The 12,579-nt window shown below is 43.6% G+C and overlaps 1 protein-coding gene across 6 annotated transcripts in view; it reads left to right on the top strand.

Annotated features, from left to right (window-relative positions):
• Positions 1 to 12,579, top strand: part of LOC115079185 (alpha-(1,3)-fucosyltransferase 6-like) — a 96,617-nt gene that overhangs the window by 43,118 nt on the left and 40,920 nt on the right. The window lies entirely within an intron of this gene.

Genomic DNA, 12,579 nt, shown 5'->3' with positions numbered 1-12,579 from the left:
AACTCCTTTCTGAGAACATGTCTAATCATGCACGCCTCTTCTAGCTCCAACATGAGCCCTGGAGTAATTAGTGGGCAGCGTGCAGGGCAGAGATAGTTGGCAGCCACTTTGTGCAGCACACACAGTACACACACAGCCCCTCCTCATCTTCCCCGTCTGAGTCCTTGAAGCCAAGTAAGACGGGGAGAGTGTGCACTGAGCACTGGATATGATTCATTTTGAGTGCTGGGAGCAGCCACATGCAGCAGCCAAGGTAATTAACTGAGCTGGTTGCTCACACCACACACATTTCTCCCTGCTTCCTTGGGAGCTGATCCACTGACATGTTGTCTTTGCTCCCTCTCTTCTGTTTTGGAAAAGAGATTGGTGAGGTTTTCAGTGCTTTCCTAGCCCTTTTGGCCATATAACATGCATGGCGAATATGCATGGCGAAAAAGACCATCCAGCCATATAACATGCATAGAACATGCATGGCGAAAACGACCATCCAGCGCTACACTAAACGAGTACAAAACCCTCGTGCACAGTTACAGAAACAACATCCTTCGCACAAAGAGAGATTTTTATGCCCACAAAATTCACAATTTTTCCTTCAATGCCAAAGCACTGTTCTCTTATGTCTCAGAGCTCACAAAACCCACCTCTCCAGTTATCCCTGATGATCAAGCTCAATCCAGATGCACTTAACTTGCACAATTCTTTGAAAACAAAATCCTTAAGCTGATAGCTCCTCTGGCTACGTATAATATAGAACCTCCGTCTATCTTCCCCCCTCCCCCCCCCTTCAACCAGAAAGCATACCTAGAATCCTTCGAACCCACTTCCTCACTAGAAATTGAATAGATTCTCAAAAAGATGAAACCCTCCAATCATTCGATAGATGCCATTCCATCTAAATTACTATTCACCATCCCAAACATCATCGCGAAGCCCTTAGCAGAGATTATCAACCGTTCGCTAACCCAAGGATTAGTACCAAACACGCTGAAAATAGCCATCCTCAAACCTCTCCTCAAGAAACCCAACCTGAACCCAGCAGACCTGGCCAATTATCGCCCCATCACTAACCTTCCGTTTGTCGCCAAACTTATGGAGAGAATAGTTAACAAACAGTTATCAGAATTCCTAGAAGACCACAAGATTCTCACAACAGCCCAATTCGGATTCCGCAAATCCCTCAGCACGAAATCCCTCTTAATATCATTGACGGACAGAATCCTCTCCGGACTGGAGAAAAAGACCCCCTACCTCCTGGCACTTCGATATATCTGCAGCATTTGACACTGTAAAGCACTCTATCCTCAACACCCGGCTCTCAGACATAGGCATCTCTGGATCAGCCCTTGAATGGTTCAGATCATTCCTTAACAACAGGACATACAAGGTTAGAATAAGCAACAAGGATTCTCACCCGGTCAAGTCCACCCTCAGAGTCCCTCAAGGATCCTCCCTCTCCCCAACCCTGTTTAACATCTATCTTCTCCCCCTATGTCATCTGCTCTCAAGTCTAAAGATCACACACTTCATATATGCCGACGACGTCCAGATCCTGTTGCCAATCACTGATTCTATCTCCAACACCATCAACTTCTGGAACAATTGTCTACAGTCCATAAACTCCCTCCTCACTAGCCTCAATTTAGTTCTCAATACCTCAAAAACGGAACTTATGCTGATCACCCTGGATGACAACCTTCAGGCTGCCAACAATCCAATCATACCGCTAAGGATCTCCCCCACACACATAAGAGACCTTGGCATTACCATCGACAATAGGCTGAATCTCAAACAATTTGTCAAAACACAACGAAAGAATGCTTTCACAAGCTACACATTTTGAAAAAGCTGAAACCTCTCCTCCATTTTCAGGACTTTAGAACAGTCCTTCAAACAATTCTATTTTCTAAAATTGATTATTGCAACTCTCTGCTAATCGGCCTCCCAGCTATTACCACCAAACCACTACAAATGTTGCAGAACTCGGCTGCCAGGATTCTAACCAACTCTAGTAGAGGAGAACACATAACACCTATTCTAAAAAACCTACACTGGCTCCCTATTAAATCTAGAATCATATTCAAAGTACTAACCATAACCCACAAGACCATTCATTCCCAAACTTCGCTAGATCTAAGCGACCCACTTTGTCCTCATGCATCACTGAGACCTATCAGAACCACATACCTAGGCACCTTACATGCACCTCCAGCCAAGTCACTGCTAAAGAAACGAGCATTCTCGACTGCCAGTCCCTCTCACTGGAATGCCCTCCCCACGGACCTTCGTCTTGAAACTTGTAGCCGAACGTTCAAAAAGAAACTCAAAGCTTGGCTTTTCACAAAAGCCTTCACTTAAAGGTCTCTCCCTATGGGTTTGATTCACGCATTTCAAACTCCAATAAGCTAGCTGTCCGATGCTGTAACCATAAATTTCCCCTGTCAGTTGTACTTTATTACGTAACCATGCTTATTAAGTCTGTCGTAAATCCGAGTTTGCTTACTATTATTTGTTATTTGTTAGTTGTTATCTATATATCTATAATAATTTTAGTCGCTCTAAGCTTTATCTATAAGTTCTTACGAAGTTAGCCCTGTTATTTGTACCCTCTTGTTCGATGTAATTTCCTACTTTGGTTCTATGTAAACCGATGTGATATGTACCAGTACATGAACATCGGTATATAAAAGCCTTTAAATAAATAAATAAATATAAGTCCTCTCCATGTTCGCACTGTCTGCTCCGTGGAGGCTGTTACTGTAGGTTTCCTTTAGGTGTGAAAAAACTCGGAAACACTTGCCTGGGGAACCATAAAAGCAGCAGACTCTGTGCAGCACACAGGCTGGAGGGGGGTGGGGGGGGGGAGGTCCTGAGAGGTGGAGGCAAGCCTACTGTAATAGAAAAGGAGGGGATGAGCCAGAAGGAGGTGCCTGTGCAGTGTTGGTGAGGCTTCTGTCTGAGATGGCTGGGCTGAGCTCTGAGAGGGGCAGTTGGCTGTGGAGCCAGTGAGTCTCCTGGAGCGCGAGGGTGCCAAAAAGGGGTGAGAATGGGAAAGGAGGGAGGGGCTGCTGCAGACTGAGGAAGGGATGGAAACAAGCATCAGCTTTTACATAATGACACAGCAGTGCTGGGGGCAGGTGGTAGTCACGAATGAGCACAGGAGCAGCATCACAACAGCAAATGTCTTTGTGTGTTTGTCTATGTCTGGTTGTGTGTGTCTGAGTCACTGGCTGGCAGGATGGTTGTCTCGTTACTTGGCAACTGGTTCTAGAACATTATTGGTTGGCAAAAAAAACTTTAACATTAGACCAGGGGGGTCACGTGATGTGGTGCAGCTGAACAGACGGGTTTCGGCTCAGCTCCGGGCACCCTCCTCCCATAAACAATAGAAAACAGCATCATACCGGAGCAAGAAACATCTATCCTGTATATTAATGGAGGTACATGTCTATAGATCGCTACATGTTGAAGTCCCAGCCAGTTATGTCTTTACGGGGCGGAAAAAAGGAGAAAGAAAAAAGTAAGGAAGGGCCGGACAAAATGGCGCCCGGGATCAGCCGCGATCCTTCGTCTCCTTCTTCGAGTAATCAGCAGGGCTCGCAGGCGGCGGAGTCTCCGAGCGATATCACGGCACAAGTCACGGCGGCGGTGGTGAGCGCGCTAGATTCCCGGTTTACTGAATTAGCTGCCAAATTTCAGGATTTACAAAGGGCGGTCGAGGACATCCCCCCGCGGCTAGAGCAGGCGGAGTCAAGAATAGTCAGCCTCGAGGAAGAAAACTCGATCCTCCAGCAAAAAGTAAAAGATCTAGAGAAGGTGGCTCGGGAGACGGCGGACAAATTGGACGATATAGAAAATAGGGCGCGAAGAAATAATATCAGAATCACAGCCCTACCTGAATCCGTAGAAGATCAAAATTTAGGGCCGTTCCTAGAAAAATGGCTGCCGGAGGTGCTAGCTCTCCCTGACTTGACCGGGAAATTATGCGTTGAACGGGCGCACAGACTTGGCAGACGTCAGGAGGGAGAAAAAAGGCCCAGATTAGTGATCACCTGTATCTTAAACTGGACAGTTAAACAACAAATATTACAGGCCGCTCGCTCCAAAAAAGATCTGGCTTATCAGGGAACCTCCGTGCGCATGTTTCAGGACTTCTCTGTGCAACTGTCGCAGAAGCGTAAGATGTTTAGTCCGCTCTGTTCTGACTTATACCGGCATAATATTAAATTCCAGCTACAATACCCTGCGAATCTGAAGATTTGGCACGCGGGCTCAGCTCACCTCTTCAAATCGCTACCTGAAGCAAAGGCCTTCGCGGAGGGACTGACTGGAGATTGAAGCTCCAGGTGTCACTGGAGGGCTGTATCTAGCCAAGATTGGAAAAGCCAGGATGGTTGAACAGTTTTTTTTTTCTTCCTCGTTTTTTTTGCGCTGCCTGATCCCGGATCTTATATTAGCTAATGCTTGGAAGCAAGATACTTCGAGGAGGGATCCACAGGCGCAGGGAGGACAATTGCATTTGGATATCTGTGATATGAACAGTTTCGCCAATCCAGGAGGGTCAGACAGTTTATTTTTGTTCGTTTTGTTTCCTGGAGATTTGTGGCTTTTTGTTTTTGGAGACTCGGGGATCTTGTAGCCTCCTCCGCTCACCATGCCATCCTGCAGTGCTAACACTAAAGACCCGAAGGCGGTGTGGATCTATTGGCACAAATTTAGTTACCAGGGAGTGGAAATATCTTACAAGGTTGTATATCTGTCTGGATAATTTAGTTTTTTCTTTTTTCTCTAATTACTTATGTGACTACGTGGAACGGTATAGACCGAAAGGGATGACACTGATTACAATCGCATATGCCCAACTGGATGCACACCTGCAGTTGAAATGGCCACTTGCTGCAGCCCTCCTGCAGTTCAGGAGCTGTGGATTGATTCTTGGTTGCAGACCATGCTTTTATGGCCACGCCTATAGTACAGTCTCCTGCTGGGCAAACAGGTTTGGATTAACTGGATTATATACTTTTGTTTATTTTTTGGATCATATTGATGGAGGATGGAAGTTGCCTGCAGATGGCCGTTAATCTCCGGGACATGCAAGCTGTATTTTCCCTGTTTTTATTTATTTATTTATTTGTTTTCACTTACCTCTCAATGTTCATTGTTATGTTCATTGTTATGTTTATGACATTACTGGTTGATGCAATTGCTGTTTTACTCATGTAAACTTGGGTGGGAGGGTGTCCGGACACATCTCTTTAGTGCCCTTTCTTCCTTTCTTGATCTCAAGAAAGGATTATGGTTTTGGGAGATGGGAGAAAGAGGGGGGGAGAGTTAGGGGGAGGGTGGGAGCAGACAAGGGAATGTAGAGAACACAAGTGCCATTTTGTCATACTGTACATGTTACTATATTGTTACATATTGAACTGTTCAATATCTCATCTCCTGTTGGGAACAATGGGGAAAAAACTAAAGAGGGCTGAAGAGCTTAGGCTGGGGGGCTCTTTGGCTTATTACAAAAGAAATTTCAACTTCAACGGGTATCAATGTAGTTCTAGCCAATGCCCTCATCTCTAGTGCGCTTGGATAGTCTAAACGTTAATGGACTAGGTAACCCCATAAAGAGGACGAAAGTGCTACAACATCTGCGACGAAATAAAACTTATATAGCGTGTCTTCAGGAGACACATTTGTCGGCACTTGAAAGTAAAAAACTCTGTCGTGACTGGGTAGGACAAGTTTATTATTCTCCAGCCAAAGGAAAGAAAGCAGGGGTCGCTATACTACTACATAAATCTTTAAATTTCCAGTTGACCTCTGAGTTTGAAGATGTTAATGGCAGGTACCATATTATTACTGGTAAATTAAATAAACTGGACATTACAATCTGCACGGTATATGGACCTAACACGATAACCCCAAGTTTTTTCCATCATCTCACTGGTCAGATAATGACAAACTCACAAGGACGACTATTAGTAGCTGGAGACTTTAATTTGGTAATGGATTCACAATTAGACAGATCCTCCTCAGCGCAGATCACGAGGAATGACAGGGCCTCTACATGCTTGGCTAAATTTTGCCAACAACTTCAACTTTTAGATTATTGGAGGAAACTGCATCCGGAGGAGAAAGATTATACTCACGTCTCTAAGGTGCATAAAACCTTATCACGAATCGATTACATATTCGGATCGACCACTCTATTTCCCCTTGTCGCGGATACCTGTATAGGACCGGCAAGCGTATCTGATCATGCACTGATTTGGGTTGACCTAAAGCTTGGGGCTTCTTCTTCGCAGTCTAAATGGTGGCACTTCCCTACATATATGAAAGATGATAAAGATTTCCAGACGTTTTTGCAAGAAAAATGGTCGAGATATTGTACAGAGAATGCCCAACATACGGCGGAACCTTTGTTGTTTTGGGAGGCGAGCAAAGCCGTTATGAGGGGAGAAATTATTTCCTACTTAAGGTCAAGAAACAAAAGACTGCAAGCTACAATCTTGCAATTGGAAACCTCTTTGCATCAGGCCAAACAACAGTTAATTAATAATCCGTCCTCTGTAACCAGAAACAACTATTACTCCATTCTTGGCGACTTACAAGGACATCTACAACAACGAGCTAAGAAAAGTTGTCTATTCGTGGAATACAACTTTTTCAAATATGGAAACAAAACGGGCAAATTGTTAGTGAACTTGGTACGAGCCAGATGCAGTCGGACCCATATAGCAAAATTGAAGACCCCAAAAGGCGGATGGGCCATTACAGAAGCGGAAATGGGGGAAATTTTGCGTTCCTTCTATGCTCAACTTTACTCGGAGGACCGCGTAGGGGGTCTAATGGAGGAAGACCAGTTTTTTAAGCAGCTAACATTACCGAAGCTGACACCGTTGCAATTAGAGGTACTTAACAAACCTATCACGCCTTTGGAACTCTCTCAAGTGATTAAAACAAGCAAAGTAGGGAAGGTGCCAGGTCCGGATGGGTTTTCCTATGACTATTTTAAAATCCTGAACACGCAGATCTCTGTACCCCTATGCTCCTTTTTCCAGGAAGGTTTGGTAAGTGATTTTTTTCCTTCGGATTTTAACAAAGCCTATATTATTGTGTTACCGAAACCAGGTAAAGATCCATCTCAGGCGTCTTCCTACCGGCCAATATCATTTTTGAACTGTGACCTTAAGTTGCTAGCTAATGTATTGGCCAATCGGATGAGTGGTGTCCTTCCTCATATCATCTCCACGAATCAGGTGGGCTTTGTTAAGGGCCATTCGGCGAGTTCCCATATAGTTAATTTGACTACTGCCATGGCCTATTGTTCTATACATCACCTAAATTCAATGGCGATTAGTTTCGACTCCGAAAAAGCCTTTGATAGGGTGGCGTGGCCATATCTGTTTTCGGTTTTGGGCAGATTCGGTTTTACGGGTAATATACTCCAATATATAAGATTATTATATCATAATCCCACTTCCCATTTATTAGTTAATGGTTCAATCACCAATCCTTTTATACCACAAAGGGGAGTTCGACAAGGCTGTCCGCTATCTCCGCTTTTATATATCTTATCACTGGATCCATTACTCCACATAATAGCGGCAGACAACCGGATCACAGGGATTGAGGTAGATAATACCTCTTTTAAAATAGCAGCCTTTGCTGACGACTTACTCATATTTCTCACTAACCCCTTGGCCTCCTTACTGCAGGTTCTCCTACATCAGAAAAATGTTGGATCTTTTTCAGGTCTAAAAATTAATGCGGACAAGTCGGAAGCAATCCCAGTATTTGGTAATGTCCACCAGGGGTGGAAAGGGGGATTCCCATTGAGATGGGCCGGCCCATACCTTAAATACCTGGGAGTTCTAATTCCCTCAGATGTTAATGTCATTTATCAAACCAATATCCAGCCTATGTTGAAGAATCTTAAAGAACGACTACAGAGATGGTCCCACATGCCTCTGTCTCTTTCAGGCAGAATACAATTATTCAAAATGAATGAATTACCGAGGTGGCTCTATGTTCTACAAATGTTGCCACTATGGTTAAGTAAACAAGACATTCAGGAGATTCAAAAGGCGCTAAGGAGCTTCATATGGCAGGGCCGAAAAGCTAGAATAGCATTAAAGTATCTCTGCGAACCATTATGCAATGGGGGCTTGGCGTGCCCCGACTTAAGACGTTATAATCTCATCTGTATGTTACGTCACATTAAAGAATGGTTCGCAGGAACCTCATTTCATTCCTCAAAATTACACCTGCAAGCTTGGCTACAGGGGATGAACTTGCTAGCATTATTACAAGTACCAAGACGACTGATTCCAACTGGTATTTCACAACTTCTTATCATTGAATCTGGTAGGAAAGCTTGGGAATGCTTATGTGCGCTACAAGGTAACAGAAGTTCAGTGACCCCTTTTATCCCGCTCTGTGGCAATCCTCAATTTACGCCGGGTCTTGGAGATGCGGTGTTCCGTCACTGGGAGGACAAAGGCTTAAAATATTTGAGTCAATTTGTGAACATCTCTCAAGGTGGATTATATACGTTTATGGACTTACAGACGAGATATGAGTTACGGGATTCTGACATTTATGCCTATATGCAAGTCCGACACTACATTACAGCATTGGGAATACATAGGTTTCCCTCTCAGGATTATACATTTTTAGAATCTCTATTCTTGGGCCCCATTATAGGGAAACCTAAATGCTCGTTTTTTGTACAGGCGCTTCGGAACTTTATCCCAACATCCTCAACAAAGGTGATAGCGCAGAAGTGGATGGGTCAGGTTGGACTGGATATCTCTATAAATGATATTAAGGCCTATTTGAAAAATATACCAAAGACGTCGGAAAACACCAGTCTGCGTGAAGTCCAGTTTAAATTCATATGGCACTATTATTATTCAAGGCAGAAGGCATTTCAAATGAAGATCTGTCCCTCCAATACATGTGTGAAATGTGCCACGGCAGTAGGGGACTATTTTCACAGTTTTTGGCTTTGTCCCAAGGTGCTTGTTTTTTGGAAGAAAGTCCATGCCTTATGTACAAGCTGTTATGACATTGCCTTACCGGCTGAGCCCCATTACTGGCTATTTGGGAAACTACCTGATGGGCTTCTGGAAATTCCTACTGATAAGCAAAGATTCCTTACTTTAGCTGCAGTACAAGCTAAGCAAGTGATACTGTCTGTATGGTTGCTAAAAGACCCGCCGGTATTCCAAGTATGGATCAATAAGATGCTGAAGCTAGCTAGTTTTGATGACATTACAGGACAATATAGGGTGGGACGTACTCAACAGCATATAAAGGCCACGTGGGAACCCTTTCTTTTAAAGGTTTTGGGACCTAATAAAGTCCGCCATCCCCTTGCGGCTAGTGGTGGTGCTCTTCCGACGGAGATACCAGTTACTTCAGCGTAATCTGCTATCTGACGCGGATGGACTTCAAGTATAAGTATAAGTCTTGCTGTTTATGATTCAATAAATGAATGCAGACCTGCTGGAGTTGGAGAATAGTGAACAAGGTTGAGTGATGAGATACTTATATGCTTTCTTTCTACATTTCGATAGGGCACTTGTGTGGGTGGGGGGGAGGGGGGGAATGACAAACAAGGAATATATAATCAAACAAGGGGTTCATAGTTAGCGACACTCTGAACACTTACATGTTGCATTCCGTTTTTTTTTTTTTCTATCCTCTTATTCGGGATACAAGATGTTTAACGATTCCTGCTCACAAACTGGGGGATGTTTTATTGTATTGGTTATGACATCGTTGCCTTCTCAGGTTAGAAGCTTGGATAACAGTCACCCTTATTGCCATGGGTTTATTGCATGTTTAAAGGTCTGTTTACCAGTTTCACATAATATGGATCTCTGGAGTGGGGTTCTTTGCCAGATGGAGGCCCTACTGCTTTGATTTATTAGGTTTATTTTGTTCTCTGTATGTATAACGAGTGTAATGACATATAGGCATAGCGGTGAAACCCCAGGAAAAACCTATGATCCCGTGATGAACAGATGACAGGATGTATCATTACTGTATTATTTTAATGTTATGTTCTAACCTATTGATACTGTACAGTGTTATGTGTACATTACCCTAATAAAAAACATATTAAAAAAAACAAACAAAAAACATTAGACCAAGAATCCAGGATATTTCAGAGATGTAATCAAACTTGGAGAGGGGCGCCTGATTGATTGCATGGATAGAATTGGGACTGCAGCTTAGTGTTGCGACCGTCGCTGCCTGACATCTCCATTCTGCCCTCTTACCTCTTTTGGCGACTCCCTCTCCGCTCGATGGAAGCTTTGGTTGCCATGCCGTCATTCGGCCGACCCTCTCCGGCGTCCCCGGACCGGCTCAACGCTGCACTCCACCATGTTCCCAGGAAGCTTAAGGGGCGTGCACGCGGTGCGGCCCCGACTGAAGTACCAGCAGTGGCGCGAATCTCAGGGGCGTCCCCCTGAGGTGACGTCATCCGCATGGATAAGAAGGTTTTGAATTTGCTAACTAATGGAGTTAGCAAGGAGCTGACTACGGTTCACTACCAAGCTACTATGCCTCCTTGGACTTACCAGGGATACCTGCTCCTCGGGGGCCTCAGATTGCAGTTAGGAACCAGCACTCGCTCCTCGAGGTATCTTGTTCCCGGACTTGTCTCTGGACAACCTTCTGCCAGGAAGTCGCTGCCTACAACATCCGTGAGTTACCATCTCTCTCTCAGAGCTTTCCCTGGAACCAGGTACTCGCTCCTCGAGGGCCTATTCATTCCAGCTCCTGGGCTGCTTCTATGAGACTACTGTGTGAGTGTTACCATCAAGGATCAGTACATGAACTCTGCACACCCTGCCTATTCACTATATCTAGTTTCTCTAGAGCTCAGCCATCCTGGGATTGCTGTTCCAGTATCTGAGGGACTACAACTCAGCCGGGCGCTTCCAGCTCACTACTGCCACCTCTGGTGGTTCAATATATTGTTTAATAAAAGAACTAGTGTGTGTCTGTCTCCAAACTCTGAGCCTGACTGGTGGTCCCTCTCGGGATCTTCCCCCAGGGGCGTGGTTATCTGCCACCAGCCCAAGGATCCACCCACAACTATCCCAAAATACCAACAGTTTGTTCACCCCTGGTCTAGGATGTGCTGTACTTAGTTGTTTAGGAAAAAAAATTAAATTTTTGTTGGGAGATTTTTTTTGTATCAGTTCTGCCAGGCTCCAGGTGATGTGATGGTTCCTCTCAACAATTGGCTTGGTGTGCTTTTGGGAGCTATTGAACCACATAATGTACAAAATATGAGTGAATCAGATACCCGCAATAGGCCGATTTAAAAAAAATCCCCTGGACTAAAATTTTCCTGCACTTTGCCCCTATGTATGAGAAAAAGCACCAACATGTGTGTATAAAACAGAGAGAGAGCCTGAATATATGCATGAGAGAGAGCGCCTATATGTGTGTATGAAAGAGAGTGAGCCTGCATGTGTGTGTATAAGAGAGTCTGCATGTGTGTATGAAAGAGAGACAGCTTGCAAGTGTGTATGAGAGAGAGCCTGAATATGTGCATGAGATTGAGCGCCTGCATGTGTGTGACTGCCTGCATATGTATGAAAGAAAGCACACGTACATGTCTGTATGAAAGTAGCTGCATGTGTGCTTGCGAGAGTGAGAGCCTGCATGAGAGCACTTGCATGGGTGCATGAGTGAGAGCCTGCATGTTTCCATGAGAGAGTAAGAGCCTGCATGTTTGTATGAGTGAGAGAGAGCCTGCATGTTTGTATGATTGAGAGAGAGTCTGCATGTGTGTGTGAGAGCCTGCATATGAATGAGAAAGAGAGTGCCTTTGTGTGTGAAGGAGAGAGAGAGAGGATAAATATTGTGTGGCTTTCTTCACCCCAATCCACAACAATCTCTGGGAAATCACATTAGTGCCTTTTTCCCTTTCATGTTTTTTTTTGTGATTAAAATAGAGCACTTTATAGGGTACATACATTGACCAATTTCTGTTATATATATATATATAAATATATGTTTTACTATATATATATATATATATATATATATATATATATATATATATATATATATATATAGTAAAACATATATTTAAGGCAGTACTACAAACTGATAGTGTTGCTAATAAATATACATATCATAAATACAAAAGCAGGAACACTGTACAGAATCACAAAAAATTGGGATTATGTATCTATTCATTTATGCAAAGATTAAATGTAAGGAATCACAGATGACAAAATATTAGAAGAAAAATATTAGCTCTCACCGTGTTATGAAAATGCTTCAATGTCTATATTTGAAATGATAAATCATGTAAAGTCCTCATAAGAGTCCTATAGGAAATAAGGATGCACTTATAATTAGGAGAATAATTGCTTGATGAAAAGTTCAATGCAGTTGAGAGCTCCTACAGGAGTCTATGTAGGTGAGGATATACACAGCCAAACACAGGCTGCTCCAATGGAAGTCTGTATCGGTAAAATTATTCACAGCTGACTACATACAGCTGTGCACTCTGACTACTTTGGATAGGCAATCATGTATATTCAATTAATTCAG

Source organism: Rhinatrema bivittatum, chromosome 17 (assembly GCF_901001135.1).
Source record: "Rhinatrema bivittatum chromosome 17, aRhiBiv1.1, whole genome shotgun sequence".
NCBI lineage: Eukaryota > Metazoa > Chordata > Amphibia > Gymnophiona > Rhinatrematidae > Rhinatrema > Rhinatrema bivittatum.
The sequence above is the reverse complement of the archived record's forward strand: the minus strand, read 5'-3'. Positions and strand labels throughout refer to the sequence as shown.